A 19,252-nucleotide genomic window follows, 5' to 3' on the forward strand; every position below is an offset into this window, starting at 1 on the left:
CTAACAATTTGAATCAAATACTTTCCAAAGAAAATGCATTTTAAGTGTATTTTAAATTCCTCCTTTCATTGTAATGTCTTTTTCTAAGCGACTTGCATTTTGAAAATGTTTTCACATGTTACATTAATTGAATATACAGCCTCAGAAATTGGAAGTACCTTTTCAATTGCACTGAATGCAACTGAGCATAAGTTCTGACTGCATAATTTCCAACAAGAGGAAAGGAAGAGTGATTTCACAGTGAAGACGTGATCAGTAACACAAGAAAACAGCAATATCAATCTTTTCCATCCATTGTACTGCATCGCACTGGAATTCCAAGAGGTTGTGAAAGAGAAATCTCAGTCTGACAGGCTAGTCCACTTTACAGTGAACTTCTTGGTTTCCCCTAAGTATAGACCTTCTTGATAGTATTTGGAGCATAATTGTGACAATGAGATAGTCACGTGAAAATACAAACTTTCATTAAGTGATTAAATATCCATGTTCCTCTTTCTAAATATTTCTCATTGTTTCTTTTTTGTTCTGCAACACTGCAGCAGTCTTATTTCCATCTGGTTGCAGATTACAGTTTATGTTCCCATCTGAGGTTATTCTTTCCACGAAAGACAGGTAGGAGCAGAGTATGTAGCTCAGCTGCATCTGTGAGACTGATCTCTCTCCTTGAGATGTACACAGAGAGCTCTGTCAAAAAGCAGTTGTTAGAACTAAGTTGGGTTGCAGATGCTTCTGTCTGCTTCATGCAAGGAGCTGAGTTGGACTGAGGTCACTATGACCTGCAGGGCTGTCCTGCTCCTGTTCTCCTTCTCAGGGGTATCCATCACCATGAACAGTGCAAAAAGCATGTGTAAGTCTTTTGTGGAGTTGGTGAGATGAATCTGGTCAGAGAGAGCCGTGCTGGGGCTCAGAAGGGGACTCTGCTGGGACAGGAAGAGAACAGCCAGCAGGAAGCCGGCCGCAGCAGGGAAATTTTGCTCTCCGTAACACTGGCAAGCAAAACCCTGAATTGTGTGCTTCCTCAAAGAATGTGAAAGACAAATGATATTTCAGCAAGATAGCTATATATTTAACCAGTGTTATCGAAACGAAAAATAACCTCCAGCCTGCAATAGCTTGGTAAGAACTACTTCAGTTTTCAGTATGAGTCTCTGGCAATGACTGAGCTATTCAGAACTGTATTGACAGCATTTGCGTAGACGTGGTGGCTCCTGAGATTGCAGTTTGTCAGTCTCTGTGTACAAGGGGTTTTGTTGTTGTTTAAATCTGTGACAATGTAAAATTATGAAGTGTTAGGTTTCCAAAGCTTTTATTAATGATGGGTTGTGCAAATTCATCTTTGTACAAAGGACTCTACTTTATAATGAGAGGACAGAAAACTAAAAAGAGATTTTCTTTTAAGTCTCTCCCCTAGTTCCATCACAGGAATTTTGTTTGCTTATCTATTTTAAATCTAACCAGCCCAAGTCCCTCAGATATTCCAGTGAGATTCTGCCACGTGAAATATAATCATTATAAGATTAAGCCTCCTTTTTCATGCTTATTCACTGAAGTGTTTGATTCCTTTACACCACTATTCCTCAGCTGCTAAGAAGTAGCAAAACCCTATCTTCTTTTTTGTTTCATGTACTACCTAATTATTATGTCTTTTCACTTCATATTTGTGGTGAAGGAGCATCACCAATAGCAGTTTTTTAGAAGCTGCGTCTGAGATCTTTCATTAGAGCTTAAGAAATGAGAAAAGAAAAGGAAAATAAATATGAGAAAATACTTTTGATGAGACCAAATCAGATTTAAGTTTTGTTGGAAAAAGGCCACATTCTCCTTCTTTGCTATACAAGTCTAAAATCTGAAAGCATGGGATGACGAACTCCAAAGAAAAAGCTGCTGCTTGCACTCATGTGGATGTTAAGTACAGGAGCACAGGGACATGCCTCACAGTAATGGTTCTCATTTAAGTACTCTGCTTTTTGATCACAAAAGAAAAGGTGTTATGCAATATATTACTGCTACTTCTCTCTTCTGGAATCTATGCTTGTGTTCAGCCTAATGTCATAATCCCCATGAAAACAATATTGCCCTGTTAGCCAATGAACTAATGCGCTGTAAGGTACGCATGGCAGGACTCGTGTGCTTAGCTACCTGTTCTTTCAACAGAGTGCTTCACTTGACATGAAGTTCTGCACAGGAGAGTGGCTGACTCTTTCAACATCTATTAAATTTACTTGAAATAACGTACAATCTCTAGTGTTTAAGAATATAAAATCATAGCCTAATTATTGATAATTCGTTTTATATTTATTATGCTTTATTAATAATGAGTCATTTAGCATTAATATGGCTGTTCTAAGGACTCCAGTAGTATTTCCTCTGTAATTTACTGTTCCTTAATGTATCATTATTAGAATGTATTTCCCTCTAATGTTTTAGCGTTACTGTAAAACTAAGGATATGGATAAAAGATAAGAATTTACCTTTGCAAGTAGCTAAAGGCAGACTGAAGGCTACTTCCATGTTTCAGGTCTTACTTGTTTTGCAGTATGAAAAGGGATAAATAAAGAGCAAAATCTGGCACTTCTCATATGCACCTGACACTCCTGGCGTACACATGAAATCAGCAAACCGGATGCTGACCCCGGAGTGAGTCAGCACTGTAGAAATACATACAAAATAGTATAGCCATTGAATTTGCATTACAGTTGTTATACAGTAGCTCCTAATGACAGTGAAAGTTACAGTGAATTAAAAAATATGTGCATTTCCTTAGATGTATAATGTTGTTATAATCCCATATTTTAAGCATACAGTTTGTCTAATCTGTCTCACGTTGATGTCCTCTTCTCTTCCATGGCGCCCACTTTATAATCTTTGTGAGGGACTGAAAGAAAGTCCTTGTTTATTTTTGAGTTCTGTTTTGGCTATATATGTGTTCCAGTAGACTACGATAGTCCTATATTTTGGAAGATTAACTGAAATACAGAAATGAGCATTACTTTTTCCTGCATTCAACTTGTCGGTATGATATTGCTGCAGTTTTTCAAGCCAAATCCCCTATTGTTTAGCCCTGGGTGAGTGGCTGTGTAAGAGGAAATTAAGCCCTTCCACCTTCAAAGGTATTATTTAAAACAGGTTTTAAACCTTTACAACTATTCATAGTGTTCTTTTCACTAAGTGAAGCAAAGCACTATAGTTTTCTATCCTGAAAACAATGCTGCTGTCCAGAGCATTTGAGTCTTCGTGTGGCAGTAAGAGCTGTGAATATCTGGTTGCTGGCGAGGTCGGGGAGCTTTGCACCGACCTTCCACTTGCTGTGGAAGTGCTGAGGCTGGCTGGAGTAGGAAGCAGCAGCCCTTGCAACAGCTGTGTGAGCAGACAGCAACCAGACATGCTCCCCACTGCAAACAAGACTACTGAAGTATAAGAGTACGATAACAGTGTGTGACACAAATACATTATTGATATCCCTATGAATCATGGATACTGTTTTAAATAAAGTGGTACCAGGTATACTCTGAGTTTGCAAAGGTCAAGAGGACAAATTAATCATGCCCAGGTCAGAACCAGTTATAAGGGCCATTTTTGATACCAGGATGAATATGTGTAGTTTAGCATTAAGAAATTTAATAATGGAATTTTCCATTAATGGAAAAATTATATTTGCCATGTTATTGAGTATTGTCTGGGTATTTCCCTGATGGTATTAAGTGGCTGCATAACCTGCTGTCACTATAAATGAGATATCATTAGCTAAAAAATATTAGGCCAGTGCTCCTAAGACCTGTTAGTAAGTGATGGCTTTGCTACGTATCATCCACAGCCATGCCTCAAAGCAGCAGGTATTTAGCATCCTGCTGTGGGGAAGAAACCTTAAGCTGCTTATTGACCCCTGTCACTCTCTTGACCTTATCCATGCTCTTGAGCCTTCAAGTTCTCTGGGATGTGATAGCTAAGGTGCAGTCTTAATAGTATGTCTTGTGAGAGATTTCTCAAGATGTAACAGCATATTTGTAAGTATGCTACAGTTAGGACACAGGCATACACACAAAGATCTTAAAATATATTTCCAGCAGAGAAAAGTCTCACTATAGCTGACTTATCAACTGTCTACGTATCATTTGTATCTGCATGGAGTTTAGTATGAATGGTTTGCTAGACACTTACACTTTGTCAACAACCTCTACAAATGCATTTACTTTGTGTTGCACATTTCATTATAAATGGCTTACAGAAGATATCTATAACCTTGATAACTCCATTTACTTTGTTAGTAATGGCTCCTTGAACACTTAGAGCATAACAATAACCAAAATGCATATAAATATTTCATTGCAAATCTATTGTTACTTATTTATAGCATGCTCACCAAAAGCATTACAGAATATTTATTAAACATTTATAGATTAGTTTTGCTACAACTAGTATGTGATATAAATGCATTCATCTCACAGTAAGTCATTGTTGGGCATCCCTTAAAAATAAAGTGGTACCAGGAGGGTTTGGGGTCTGCAGAATTTGAAGAGATTCATTTTAATCGTGTGCAATTCAGACTCTGCTTTGTGTTTATTTTTGTTGAATAAATGAAAGAGGAAATAAGTAGAAAAACAACTCTCAGCAACAAAATACAGAATGAAATAATGGTTGCCTTGAAACCCTGGGACATTTAGCATGCTCTGTCTTTAGGATCTGCCAGCAATTGCACACTAAAGTCTAGAAACTGTAAACAGCGCTTCTTTTCTAATAGCTATTCTGGTGGGTTAGATGGAAATGTTTTCTGGAGCTAATAATTTGGAATGAAGGCTGTTCTGTCTAGCTATACTTTTTATTTGATCTGAATTATTTTTTTCTGCTAGTTTCCAGTACCACATCATCATTCACTCACTGGAATAGCAGGTAGGACATGAGCATGTGTGTTTGGGTGTGTGCAAACAGAACAAACTAATTTGGGTATGTAGATTTTTATGCTTTATCTGGTGTCTACAATCTACAGAGAGGAATAAGGATATATATGTATATATACATTCTTTGCCAACATATAGTAAAAAAAAATAGCTCCTATTTTACAGAAAGGGCAACCTAGGATTCTGACCCAGAAGGCATTTATATAACAGATTGATAATGCATGTGAAAAGTTTCAGTGTAAAGTTACCTGAATGTTTAAGTTATGGCAAGAATTCCTCCCAGGTTGGTTACAAGATGCTATCAATGTTTATCTAAGCTATATTACCTGATATAGTTTCCTTTAGCAGTTTGCTATTCAATAACCATAAATTGGAGTAATTTAAGCTCTTACCTAGCCTTCAGGAGAGCTGGATTCCCCACAAACACTCACACCAGTTTATTGAAATAACTGTTGATATACGAAAAGGCACAGTTTTAAACCTGTTAAATTACTCCCTTTTTTATCCGTGTGTTTATTCTCAAGTAACATTTCCTCATTAAGTGTGGCTTTATGTTATCTGTTATTTCTCCCCTTTTATTCTAAATGATAGCCTATTTAATTAATTTTGCTCTAATATAAAGGGAGGATATAGCTGAGTGTTTCCACAAATGGGGCGTGTAAGTAAAGAATCAGGATAATCTCTCAAACTCATCTCCTCCTGGCCTTGTGATGTTTGCAGAACATATGATTTGTTGCAAATATGCTTGGGCACAATACTGTTTATTCTTTAGGGGAAAATGTTAAGAATATCTATGAAGTGGTGGAAATACCTGTTTTTATTTGGTTCTTATAGTCTCCTCTTCAAACTCATGTAAATACCTTGCAGTCTTGTGTTGTTGTCTCACTGTCATACCCATACTGCGTTGAAGTCTAAGAAAAAGCAATGGGAAGGATAGAGAGAGATGGAGTGCTTAGAGTGAAGGATGGCTAGGAGAGTCTCCATGAAGTCAGGCCCTTTGACTAACAGATGAGTGCGTTGTGAGTTCATTTTCTTAATACTATTAATTTTGCAGTTATGGAGTTATTCTGTATTAGCTTGATGACATACATGGAACAAGGAGCATACAGGTGGAAAGAAAGAAAACTACTTTCGTTGAGGGGGATGTTCAGTAAAAATATGCTTGGACAATTATCTGCATAGGTACCAGAAACTCTATGGAGATGGACGTAGGGCAAAAATTGCAGAGCCTCTTTTGTGGGTTAAGAGCATTGCTGTTTTCTGTCAGTGTGAGGACAGATTCTGGGTAATTTCTGGAGGAAAAGCCACTTCTCTTTTCCTTACAGCTGAATTCAGGGGAACTTGTGGAGGGGAAGGAGATGCCACTGGACTTTACTTTTTGTTTTTGTTTGTTTTTACTGTACTTTTCCCTATTATTTTCAACTATGCCAGTTTAGAGATGATCATGTTGTTTTCAGGTATGGCCACTTAAATTTGAAGTAACTTGAAGTTATTTCTAGTTTTGTATCAGGATGAGTGAGAGAGAAAGCAGGCATTGCACTTCAAACTGATTTTAATACTTACAGGCAAGTTGTGTGGAAAGATGTATTAATTTTCAAATTAAAAAAACAGCAATAGCAATGCTGTTGATTCATCTGCAGGTTTTATGAGCAGCTTTGCCCTAATATTTGGGAAAGATAAAGTGTACATGGAAAAATAAACATGAAAGTATTAATTATATTTATACTTTGCTTGTGGCTTGAGTGATAGTAATGTCAAAAGAGACATTTAACTGAATGATCAATAACACAAGAGTGTAAGTCAAAGATTCATTATGTTTGGACTGACATGTCCAGTTAAATTTGTAGCAATGCTAATGACGCACCATAGGCAGACTACCTGGACGTTTAACAAGTATGAGAAATGCTAGTGTACCTTAATCAGCCTTCCAGTGAATAAGCCTTGAGTTAATATTTTCTGTTTAGCGTATTTTCTAAGTAGCACTTTCTAAGAAATGTTTAATTTGGCTTTCAGTATTTCAAGTGTCAGTTTAAATGGTTGTATTGTGGATGTGAGAATTCAATATGAATCTAATAAAACAGCTCAGCATAATTTGTTGCAAAAAAATCTATTGGTATAACAGCCACTTCTAATAGGTGTTGTTTCTTCAAAAATCAGTGAACACCATTAGATTTTTGGCATTTTCAAATGCTCATTAGTGTCAGCCTCAGGGGTCTAGGATGGTCATTATTAAAGAATGAGCCCCCAAGAGAAAGAGGCTCTGCCAACAGAAGCCAACAAGTGACAGAAGTTCAGTAGTTGCTAGGTGAGTCACTTATTGAGGTGGTGCCTGGATAAATTAGCTTTCAAAATCTTAAGCTGAACATGTAAAGCACACAGATGTCATGTGGCATATTCTCCAGAGGTTAAATTTAGGTTCCATAGCTCACGCTGCCAATTTTAAAGAAGGGAAATGTCAGCCATCACAGAGCTGAGGCTGAGGGTTTGTTGCTTGTGCAAATTCCACTGACATTGATATTAACTGACTCTGGAAGATAAACTATGGATCTGCTTCAGCTGTCCATGGTTTCATCTGTATTACTTATTAGTTCTCCAGTTTGTTCCAGCACAATACCATTTTGCTCCAGTTGACTTGACAAGCTTGTGTTTTGTGCCTCTTACTTGTCTAGAGGTAATTTATAATCCCAGCTACATCCCTATGTGATGGCACAGACAGGTATTATTTGTGCTGTTTACCAACTCTGGGAAGTTACGTAATATTGAAGGGAGTACATAACTTGTATTTTAGCAGTGTGAGATTTAGGGTGAGTGCCTGTAATGCCAGCTAAAATGTTAAGCTTCAGAACAGTTACAGATATTTCATTTTTGAAAAGAAAGCTTCAAAATCGAGACAAAGATGAAATTGAAATAAATATTTTTTTCATTTAAAATCTAGCTCTCATTTTTATATAAACACAATGTAACTCACTGCACTGTGTTTAGATAAAATTCTTTGGAAAAGAGAAACTGTTCTGTAGACCACACAAAAACATTTTCCTATGAAGGTGACAAGTAAACCTCTTAATGCTGTTTTGAACTCACCCAGTGCTTGGCTCCTCCTTTTCTATTTTGGGCTTTGTTCAGCTCCAGCTTGGTCAGTGGGAGTTGTCACATTCAGTTATTTAGGAATTGGACTGTGCCTTGACACCTCCACCAACTGCTGTTTTAATTGAAAGCATCCCTAGAGCTGCTTCCCATCAGTGGTATTCATTTTTGTGATATTCACGGAACCAAATCATTGTAGTTGTCCCATTAAAGTAATACTAAAATAAAGCTCTCTAGCAGTCTTTTGAGGCAGCCTGTGCTGAGCCCTGTGCAGGCATTCATCAGTGATGCCAGGAGCAAAAGGCCTGGTGGCATGGCCGCTGTGCCAGGCCATGGGGGTCTGTGCTGCCTTCTCTGCTAGAGTCTCCATCCCAGAGTGGAGCAGGAGGGGCAACCCGGGCCTCCAGTGTTGGCAGCAACTAGCTTGGTGACATTTACACAGATTTGTGTATATTTTCTGAATTCTTCCATGCTTTTTAACGCTACTACTCTGGCTTTATGGTCATCATAACTTCAGGGATTTGGCCTGTCTCGAGCACCAGGCTCAGCTGAGGCAGTATGCTCCTGCAGGCCCCAGATCCAGGCTTGTGTTTTGCCTGGCACACAACAATAAAACATCAGTGGCATTCAAATAAGTGAGGAGGAACAGTCATATAAAAACCAAAATTCTGTAAGTCTGCTATATCTGGATACAGCTGCCTCTTCCCCTCAAGCCGAACCACACCAAAAGCAATTCTAATGTGGCTTTTCATTCTCTCAGACGATCACAGATCATGGCTGCCTGCAACCCAGCAAGCAGCAAGGGAGGGAAACCTATTCCAATATCCACAGAGGTCACCTTTTTGATAAAAGCACAAAATAGATAATTAAATTAATGTAATAATTGTACCTAGCCAATTACCTATTTCCTACCTGTACCATGGTCTTAATGAGCTCAGCTAATGAACTGTAATGTAGTTAATCTCTGTGGATGGTAGGAGGAGTAATAAAAAAACAGTAGTTTCCATATATTCCAGCACCTAATTATTTTATAATGGCAGGGAGAAAAAAAAAAAAAAAAAGGTTTGAAGATTGTTGAGATAAAAACATTTAATTAAGGGAGGGAGGTTTTAGGCTTGGCTCTTCTGCAGAGGCCTAGAATTCTGCACCTGAAAAACATCCATGCAATTAAGGAAATACTTTAAAAATGCTCATTATTGTTTTTCTGAGACCATCCTTATAAAATCTGTGAAGGAAAATGAGAATTTAAACTAAATTGCAGATCTAAGCTGTTATTGAGTACTAAGTACATCATCGTAACATGTAACCTTCTCAGGCAGGATCAAAGTTTCTGATGTACTGCAAAGGCTGTTTAGTTTGATCTAATTTTATCTTTGAGTTTGTGGATTATTTGGACCTGGGCAGCAAACCCTGGCTGTCCATGGGCAGTGGTGAACCCTGCTCTGAGGAACCATGGTGTGACGTGTCCTCCAGTTCCCACCATGCACAGAGCAGGTTGGGTGTTTTTCAGCAGATGCACAGCTGTCCCAAGGCTTTAGATTTTATATCGTGTGGCAGAGAACGGTGCATGTTACTGAACATAGTGATGGAAGTTTGTGTGGAGGACTGCCCTAGTAAAGTACCAAAAGGCATAGGGAGAAAGTAAAGTAGAAGAGAGTCCTGCTGTGAATTTGGGTTTGTTTTCTCTGAATTAAGTTATGGTTATGCTATTAGGGAGGCAGTGCAGTAGATCTATTAACTGTAGCATTTCAGAGCCACTGGAAAACAATTTACATTTCTACTTCCGTATCTTAAAATCCAGCACTAGTTTTAATTATTAATAGACTTCATGCTATTATTATTTACTTGCACATATACATTAATCATTACATGGGTTTGCTAATTTTTCATTTCATTCAAAAATAAATAAATAAACTGTGACAAGATGCTCGGAGTCCTCAAGAGAATACGTTCCCCTCTGATGGGCAAGTAACATCTGTGGGCATTTTGTTGGCTTAACAGCGTGTCTGTCAGAAACTTGGTGATTCAGAAATTTACTAGCACTCACCTAATGATTAATTAGCCTTCTCTGTAAAGAATGGGGTCTCTTCATTACATGTATTGTCACCAAGAGTTTCATCTGTTTGCTGTAACATTTATGCTAGAGACTTAGTAATGGAATTCCAGTAGTCAGGAAATGAGTTAAGATTGGTTTTTGTGAGCAGAATTCAAATTCAGCTCTAAATATTTAAGCAAGTCTACCAGGGTTTTAATCCATATGGGTCCATGTGGTATTATAGAAATGTTTATGTGAATGAAAATACTGTAGGATACTAATTAAATAAATTGGTTGAAAACATTATTTTAGATGAAAGATAGATGTAAGAATGATTTTAACAAAAGTCACGTTTTATCTATGTAACATGCACTGTCTGAAAAATGTTTAAATTTGTAATGTATCTTCAGAGTTTTGGTTTGCAAAGCCCTCATATAGCCTTCTGTTTCATGTAGCCACACAGCTGTCCACTGCGGACACTTGAAGGACAAGGTCAAATGGGCACTTTGGGATCTAAATCCAAATAAATATCACCTGCACAGAGGTGAGTTAACGATTTGTTCTTGTAGGCAAATACATCCAGAGCTGGCATATTTCTTATGAAAATATATACTCAGTTACCATCAATTCAATTTAAAAAATATAACGTGAGCTTAGTTAAGTCTGTGTTCACATTTCACGAGATGTCCATAGCACAATTCCTCCATCTCAGGTGGGTAGGAAGCAGATATAACTCTTGGCTGTAAATTGGCAAGAGAAATGCCAACTAACTTTAACTGATGGCAGTAGCTCAGTTCCTTCAGGCTCTAGCAAATAATGATTAAAGCAATCACACCTGATTTTTGCTCTTCTCATCCCGTATGAGATGGACTGTTGCTTTCTCTCCTGAGAAACAGTAGGTTGTTATTAGTAGCTTATGTTTCTCCTTGAAATATTCTACACACTGATAGACTATTATTTGTCATCTTAATTCTCCCCTTCCTCTCACCCTAGAGGGAATGGAAGTGAACATTTCCCACTTACAAGTAATAAACAGCTGTAGGAGAAGAAAAAATAGGTCTAAGGTAGGGTTTGGGGATTTTGGATTTTAGTTTTTGTTATTATCATTCTTAGACTCAGTTATTAGAAAGCTGGAAGTCTTTATATATACCTTGTCTAAGTAGATAGGTATATACAGGTCCATTGCTATTGGTTATATTCGGGTGCTTGTTGTAGCTGCCTCCGATTCTATCGTTCCCTTTGGTGCTGTTACCGTCACATCAACCAAGTGAGGTAACCACCATGTTTCTTGTCCCTGTGCCTGTAGCTGGCGAATTGAGGCACTGACAGCTGAGTGACCTGCCTGGGTGCCCGCTGTAAGGAAAAACGAACCCAGTGTGGAGGTATGATATGCAAATCAAAGACAGAACTTGCTCTACCTGGTCTTTTTGTTTATCTGTGTAAATATCTACATTTCCTCTCTCTCTGGACTGCTAGTTTGTGATTAGAAAGCATGGCCTTTACAAGAGGCTCCCTGTGGCCTGCTACACCTGGCCAGATGACCTTCCCCTTGATGGATGCTGAAGAGGACACTCCGTGCCCTCAGACACACTCTTGACTTTATGCCTAATGGTGGCATTGTTGTTATTCCCTTATCTAGATTTGGGGGTACGGAGCTCTGGTGTAGTTTGAGCCTCGAACAGCACTGAGGTGTCTGGGGGAAGCGGAAGCAGTTAAAGAATAGACAAACAAGTTGTGTTTTACCTTTCAAATCTAACATGTTTAGTTTACATTTTTCCCCAAAGAAGGACAAATTCATTCTACGCTATAAAAAAAATAAAAAAATAAAAAATATATAACAAAATATAAATTAATATTTAATATTTCCAAGAGTTTTCATGGCAAATACATTTCAGTCTTGGAATAAGTTTGTTTGCAGAAGATGTGTTTTGTTGTTGTTGTTTTAATATATCCAATAAGGAAACAGAGAAATACATGTGACTTGTGTGTCTAATTAAAACTATTCAGCACAGCTTGAATTTACAATTTTGATTTCTGAAGTAATCTGCTTGTGAACAATCTAGAGGCAAGGAGTTATTCATAGAAACTGTTGAGTAAATAATTTTCAGATAATGAAAAATTCAAAAAGTCAAGATAGTTAATTAGTGAGCAGAAGAAATTAAATTATTGAATGAATAATTCATAATGAATTATTCACCCAGATCTATTTTACATAGTGTGGAAGGTCTGAAGAAGAGCCAGTGTTTGAATTAACTCTAAATGAAAAACCACATCTCTATTTCTGCTGTGTTGAGGTTTATTTATTGATGTGTAAAACAAGCTGGGTGAGGTCAGTCTGTTTTAATCATCTTACTCTTTTTGCTCTGTAATGTGAGTCATGCTGGATTTGAGACAAACATAGATGCTTTGCTTGCAAATGTGCATTAGGGAATATGTGTTAGAGGGCTCTTTTTTTTTTTTTAATATATTCAAATATTGTGAGAGAAGCATGATCAGAGATGAAAATGCTCTGGAAAAGCTATAAATTAGGTTATGCCAGCATACTACTGCTTGCAGTTGACATGTGTCACAGCCTTGGCCAAATACTTCTGTTTAACTTCATCTTACTACTGAATAGAACTGTATCAAAAGATGGATTGTTGAAGCTGTATTTGTTTTCATGTGGTTGGGGAGGGCATGGTTTCATTTTTGTTTTTCAGGATTTCTTTCTTTGCTTCTTATCCTTCAGGGAGAACAATTGTAATGGCAATCAAATAATGAAATATTTGGAAACCTAAATTGTGCTGAGGGGGTTGAATGCGGTTCTGCCCTGAGACATGGTAGTCAACGAGTGATCAGAGCTCACCTGTTTGTCCTTTTTTGTTTTGTTTTCCTTCCATTGTGCTATAGAAGAGAACAAAAGTTCTTATAAGAACAGTGTCCCAGGACTGCATAAAAAGAAAAAGGGATTGGACAGCCATTTCCATGCCTTGAGCAGTCACAATGAGAAAACATAGCTCTTGGTTTTAGTGTGAGTGTACGCAGGAGAAATGAATATAATAGTTAGGCAGGAGCTATATCTACAATGTGTTGTGACTTCAGCTCTTGAGGAAACTGAACTTGAGGTGGAAGAGCATCTCAGAGTGTCGCTGCTTCATGTAGCGGTGATTCTCCTACTCTGAGATGAGTACCCTAGGGAAGTTAGTACTGCTGTTAGCATCTCTGTGGAGAATAAGTAAAGTCTGAGTGATCTGTTGGCCCACGTTATCTGTAGGCAGGAGTGGGAGTGACTGTTTTTTTAATCATTTAATTGTTTTTGAATGAAAGTATGGCTGTGCAGGTAGATAGAGATAAAAGATAATTGCAAAGCTGAGTAATACTATCCAGCATCACCTAATATTGTCATAGTCCTTTTTTTGTTCAAGTTTCTCTGTAAACTGGGAAATGTCAAATTACATATGTAAATTGCTGGGAAAACAGTGTGTATAGATATTGATAATAAATATATATATATATAGCCATAAGAAAAGAAAGAGGTTGAACATTTAGTAAAACACTACCAAACATCATTTCTTGGGCACTTGAAACACTGGAAGGATCTGAATAGGTTACAGCTGGAATCAGAAGGGCACTTCAAAAAATGACTTCCTGTCTGGGTTAAAGGTAATTAAAGGTAGTTCTCATTTTGCCCAGAGTGGCTCACTTAATCCACAGGGTGGACAGATGCTGTGCTAGAGTCACCTTGCCATTTTTCTGCCTTTTCTCTACATCAGTTCAATTTGGTTAATCCAATGTCAGAGTTCTGTCAAAGAGCACTGCTGGGCTAAATTATGGACTTGTTTCTGTTACATTAGTAAATTTGTTCCTGGCTGAGAAGTGCTGAGGTATTCTAACTAAGCTAAAGCCAACTGAAGTGCTGAGTCAGAAAATCTAGGCCAGCCATGCCTAAAATTAGACCATAAAATGATTCTCACTTATGTTTTATTTCTATATGCTTCCAAAGGCAGCTCCCAACTGCCTACATACCTAAGCTCTTAAAACCCCTCCTAGAGCTTGTTCAGTAGGAGAATCAGGTAGCAGATGGGTTGTGTTATCCATGTACTTCAGGTCATCTCCACATCGGCAGGTACCGAGTATGAACAGACTGGATGAGAAACAGGCTTTGACCACAGGTGGTTGGAAGGGAGATTGGAAGGAATGAAAAATATAATTGTAACTGGTTGTGGTTAGAGAGACAAGCAGGCTAGAATTTAAAGAAGATATCAAGAGGTGGTTGTGCATCACTGAACAACCATTTAGATTTGACTGCAATAGTACAGAATTTGTCATGGTGGTTTAGTTAACATGTTCAGTTTTGATGAAAAAGAAAGTGTCTTTGATCGCTCTGCAGAGAGAACAGAGTTTACATTTGGAATTGTGCAGTAGCTAATTCTGTAAGGTCATGCAGTTTAGTTCCCCCCCTCCACTGCAAACTTGCTGAGGGGAGCAAAATCAGAAAAGCCCGTAGAACTAGACGGAGAAAAATGATTAAGCTGTTCTAAAGAAAACGATGTATTTGCTTTATGTTCAAACTGCAGATTCTGCTATCCTATTTTATAGGATAGTTGCATAAGATGTCATTGATAGCTCAATGGAGAGAAGAATATGCTAAATTGCACTAGATAGCACAAGACTCATGAAGGTGAAGATTTCACAGCCTTTATTCAACCCCACGGCAAGATTCAAATCTTGTATTATAACATTTTAAAGAAGAGTATTGTCTTTTTTCACTTTTAAATGGCTTGTGCAGCAATGCGGAGGTCAGGAGGGGAAGCCCTGGAGATGGATTTGTCCTGCTCCCACCATGCACAGCTGGAGTGATTCCACACACTGTCCTCTGGCTGGTTGCGTGCTCTTCACTCCCCACCTGGTCTGTGGACATATGTGGCTTCTCTTAGTAACAGCTGGGCCACGGAGATTGTTAACCATGTGGACACCTGGCCTATTGCACACTGAGAACAGGCCACGTTACTTTCTGCAAGCCATCAAACAGCTGTCAGATGGTGACAATCATAGGTTGTTGCCAGCCTGACCAGTTATTGGTCTGTAAAGAAATATTTTGGGATAGTCAGTCTTCTCCACTTGTCTGCACTTAGTAAATATTAAGAATCCACAGAGTCTGAAGGCTCTCAGTGCTGTGACATGACATGATATAATATTTTGGAGCCATCCTTCTCAGAAGGATGGGAAGAGTTTGTCATGAAATCTTCCATCACTGCTTGTTAAGAGATGATTTTCAGACCTGTCCCAGGATCAGGCTGTAGAAGTAAGTTTTGCAATGGTCACCAAGACAATTCACAAGAGGGAACATGGCACAGGAGGTTACATCCCTCCTTCCAATGATCAGTCATCAGCTGTGTCTGCAAAGAAAAGTGGCTGAATGCCCAGCGTGCCATTAGCAATCATATTATTAATATAACGGGACTCTGGTAAGTTGGTACCAAAGGGAGGACATTGCTTCAGTTCTGCTGCCCTCACAAATTGCTGACAGCATCTGGTCCACAACAGAGGGACAGATACTGCCCGTATTTGGACCAAGCCTTTGCAAAACCAAGTGCCCAACCCACCACTAGTGAAATCTAGATGGACCATTTCTAATATAAATAGATAAATGCCAAATTCTGTTTTTTGGTTTGTTTCTTCTTGTGTGCGTCTCTGTGTCTCTCTTCTATCTTTTTTTTTTTCTTGAATCAAGTCACCAACTTGATTTTCTGTTGTTTTTTTTTTTTTTCTAGTTTGGTTGTTTTTGTTTTTTAAGTTTACAGCAGGACTAAACTGCAAGAATACTAATTGAGCTGAATTATTATAAAACTTGGGAAAGAAATAGCTAAGCAGTATTTCATGGCTTACATCTGCCAATAGTATCATTAAGCAATGAGGATTTCTAGTATGCTGTGAATAGAATATATCTATTTATATACTCTTATTCCTTTGTTGTTGTTGTTCATACTACAAATGTCTTAAAAATAGTGCAAGAAAATTTGACACCTTGTAAAGAAAGAGGTATATTTATTGCAGGTTTGAATTTCACTAGGAAAGCTCAGAACTGCATGAGGCTCTCAACTATAATAACCTTCATAGTTTTTCTACCTTGATACATCTTAGAGGAATGTCGGTGCTTAGTATTTAATGTTCTCTTTTTGATGTTGTTGTTTGTTTGTTTATGGTCCACATTCATATAATAGATCCTATAGATGTAAATTTCAAAGTCTGAGTGACTGGGGCAGTAGGATTATTGTGTTTTTGTGATGTTCTGTGAAATAAATAAATAATGCTGCCTTTGCTAGCCAGACCGCTTATCCGTGGGGTACTCAGCCTCCCAACCTGGAAGTCTGGGACAGGGAGTAGAATAAACCCCCCACAGTTCAAGTGGAGACAATTAGAGACCTGCTGCTCCACATGGACTGTCACAAGTCCATGGGGCCAGATGGGATCCACCCAAGCGTGCTGAGGGAGTTGGCAGATGTGATTGCTGGGGCTGCTTTCTGTCAGCTATCAGTGGTCATGGTCATCTAGAGAGGTCCCGGATGACTGGAGACTTGCTAATGTGATGCCATCTATAGGAAGGGTCATAAGGAGGAACCAGGGAACTACAGGCCTGTCAGCCTGACCTTGGTGCCAGGAAAGGTGGTGGAACAGGTCGTCTTGAATGTAATCACACAGCATATGCGGGACAACCAGGGGATCAGGCCCAGTCAGCACGGGTTCATGAAAGCCAAGTCCTGCCTGACCAACCTCATCTCCTTCTACAACCCGGTAACCCACCTGGTATATGAGGGAAAGGCTGTTGATGTAGTCTACTTAGACTTTAACAAGGCCTTTGACATGGTCTCCCATAGAATTCTCCTGGAGAAGCTGGCAGCCCATGGCTTGGATAGGTACCCTCTTTGCTGGGTTAAAAACTGGCTGGAGGGCCAGGCCCAGAGAGTGGTGGTGAATGGAGTGAACTCCAGCTGGTGACTGGTCACCAGTGGTGTTTCCCAGGGGTCAGTGTTGGGGCCCATCCTCTTTAATATCTTTGATGATTTGGATGAGGGAATTGAGTGCACCCTCAGTAAGTTTGCAGATGACACCAAGTTGGGGGGAAGTGTCCATCTGCAGGAGGGCAGGAAGGCCCTGCAGAGGGACCTGGACAGGATGGGTCAATGTGCAGAGGCCAATGGGATGAGGTTCAACATGGCTAAGTGTTGGGTCCTGCGCTTTGGCCACAACAACCCTCTGCAGCACTACACGCCTGGGGGAGAGTGGCTTGAGTGCTGTGCAGAGGAAAAGGATCTGGTGATGTTGGTCACCACTTGAATGAATATGAGCTGCCTGGCTCCAGCTGCCACTTCAGAAAGGCGTATGTTTCCTGTGGGTCCTGTGTCATATTCTGTATTGGGGAAATCTTTGAGAGGATGAAATGGGGGAAGGATCTTCTTCAACATCTAGAGGGCTTCCATGGCACGACTGGAAAAAAAGAGTGACCTCTGAGCTACGGCTGTGGGGTAGATAGGCTCTCAAACCTTTTGTTTGGCCTATCTGAAGAGAAACAGATGTGTGGTTTTTTGTTTGTTTGTTTTTAATGGGATGTATTTGTTTTTCAAGAGAATTAACTTAATATCTCCAAAAGTGTGTTAAAAACAAACTTCATTTAAAAAACAAGACACAACTAAGAATAGAGATTTTTGATCCAAGTATCTTAGATGTTTTATGGGCCACTTCTCAGTGTCTTTTGACTGCAATGGCACTCGTACTTACCTTAACCTCTCTGGAAATTGATAGTGTAAAGGCAATTAAACTGTTGTCTGCATTTATTTATCTGTAAAATCCCACATGCTAACGTGATTCCAAGAAAAAAGCTGCTTCCAGAGTCACAAAGTACTATTTACTATTTGTTCTAGGAGTGCCAAAAAGTCCACAACTTTACTATAGTCAGTCACCAATTTGTTCACAGCTGTCCCAGTAGCCTGGTACAAAATTGTTTCTGTTGGCAGATCTAGTGAGTACTGTCTGACATGGACATTCTTCAGAGAGACAGATTTTCTCTCATACATTTTCATAGCTTCAGAAGGGCTTTTTTTCCTTTCTTTTTCTGTATGGGGCTGTTAGTTGCAGGTGGGTACCCTTGCATGGGTGAATGGGGAGAGCAGGTTGAACTGACAGTTAATCAACAGCTGGCATTGTTCCTAGCTCACTGCTCTGTAAAGGGCACAATGCTGAATCAATTAAAGAGAATTTTAAATTGGTTTCAGTGAACAGCTCCTGTAAAGATATGGACTCTGGAGAGTATGTTCCTCCAGTCTTGGGAGTTTGGCTAACTACTTCATATCTCTTCTCCCCGTAGGTGTGAGACTGAGGAGGCTTCACTGGTGCTGATGCCATGAATGGAGAAAGACGCTGCTGGATAATTCAAGCAAGGGAGGAGTCTGAGCAGTGGTAATGTAAGTTAAGAATCACTGTGCCTGGCAGTACAATTCTGAATATATTTTGGGGATTCATTTTTTGCAAGGGAAACAGGGCTAAAGCACTGGCGAGTCTCCTAAAAGAGTATGTATTTCACCCTGAATAGTTTGCAGAACCAAAGCCCAGTAAAAACAGGTAATGCTGATGTAAGTTATGAACATTTTAAATGTCGAAGGTCTTTCCCCAGTAAACTTTGAAGTTTTCTATGGGCCTTTAGAGTACCATTTCTGCATACATTCTCAGCTTGCAAGCAGGCTGTCTGGACACAGTGGCAAGTGGGTCACGCTACGTTTGTGACAATATCTGAGAGAATTTCAGTGTTTTCTTGGTAATAGTGCAGTGTCTCCAAGTGAAGAAACAGCATTATGATGTCTGGATGATCTATATCCAAATCAGTTCTGTGTGCTGGCAGAGGCTTAACCAAATTGAGTGCCTAGGTTGGATATGCACATAAATGTTTGCTCTTGTACATTGAGAATGATTAACCAGGCATCTGCCTGATCTTTTGGGGTACAATCCGCTTGATGCCAAAACATGCTCATATAAACACAACTGGCATGGAGTCTGGTCATCATTTTATTGGTCTTGATGAGGTAGTCAATACCCAAAAGAAATGATGGAAGTGCAGAGGAGAATGTTTCTGATCATCCTTCTGATGTTTGGGAGGACAGGAGTTCCTTCATGCACAGTGTTTAGCAATGCACTCTGATAGCAGCACTTTTATTATTCATATAATACATACTGTGCACATTTCTCAGACAAGTTCATGTCCCCC

At 39.1% G+C, this 19,252-nt stretch overlaps 1 long non-coding RNA gene across 3 annotated transcripts in view; it reads left to right on the forward strand.

The window, feature by feature from the left end:
- Positions 1–19,252, forward strand: part of LOC121078581 — a 172,852-nt gene that overhangs the window by 18,389 nt on the left and 135,211 nt on the right. For all 3 annotated transcript variants that reach the window (XR_005824647.1, XR_005824648.1, XR_005824646.1), the window contains exons 2-3: positions 4,848–4,887; positions 18,359–18,455. This is a non-coding gene — a long non-coding RNA (uncharacterized LOC121078581). The remainder of the gene's footprint in view (positions 1–4,847; positions 4,888–18,358; positions 18,456–19,252) is intronic.

This window comes from Cygnus olor, chromosome 15 (genome assembly GCF_009769625.2).
Source record: "Cygnus olor isolate bCygOlo1 chromosome 15, bCygOlo1.pri.v2, whole genome shotgun sequence".
Classification (NCBI taxonomy): domain Eukaryota; kingdom Metazoa; phylum Chordata; class Aves; order Anseriformes; family Anatidae; genus Cygnus; species Cygnus olor.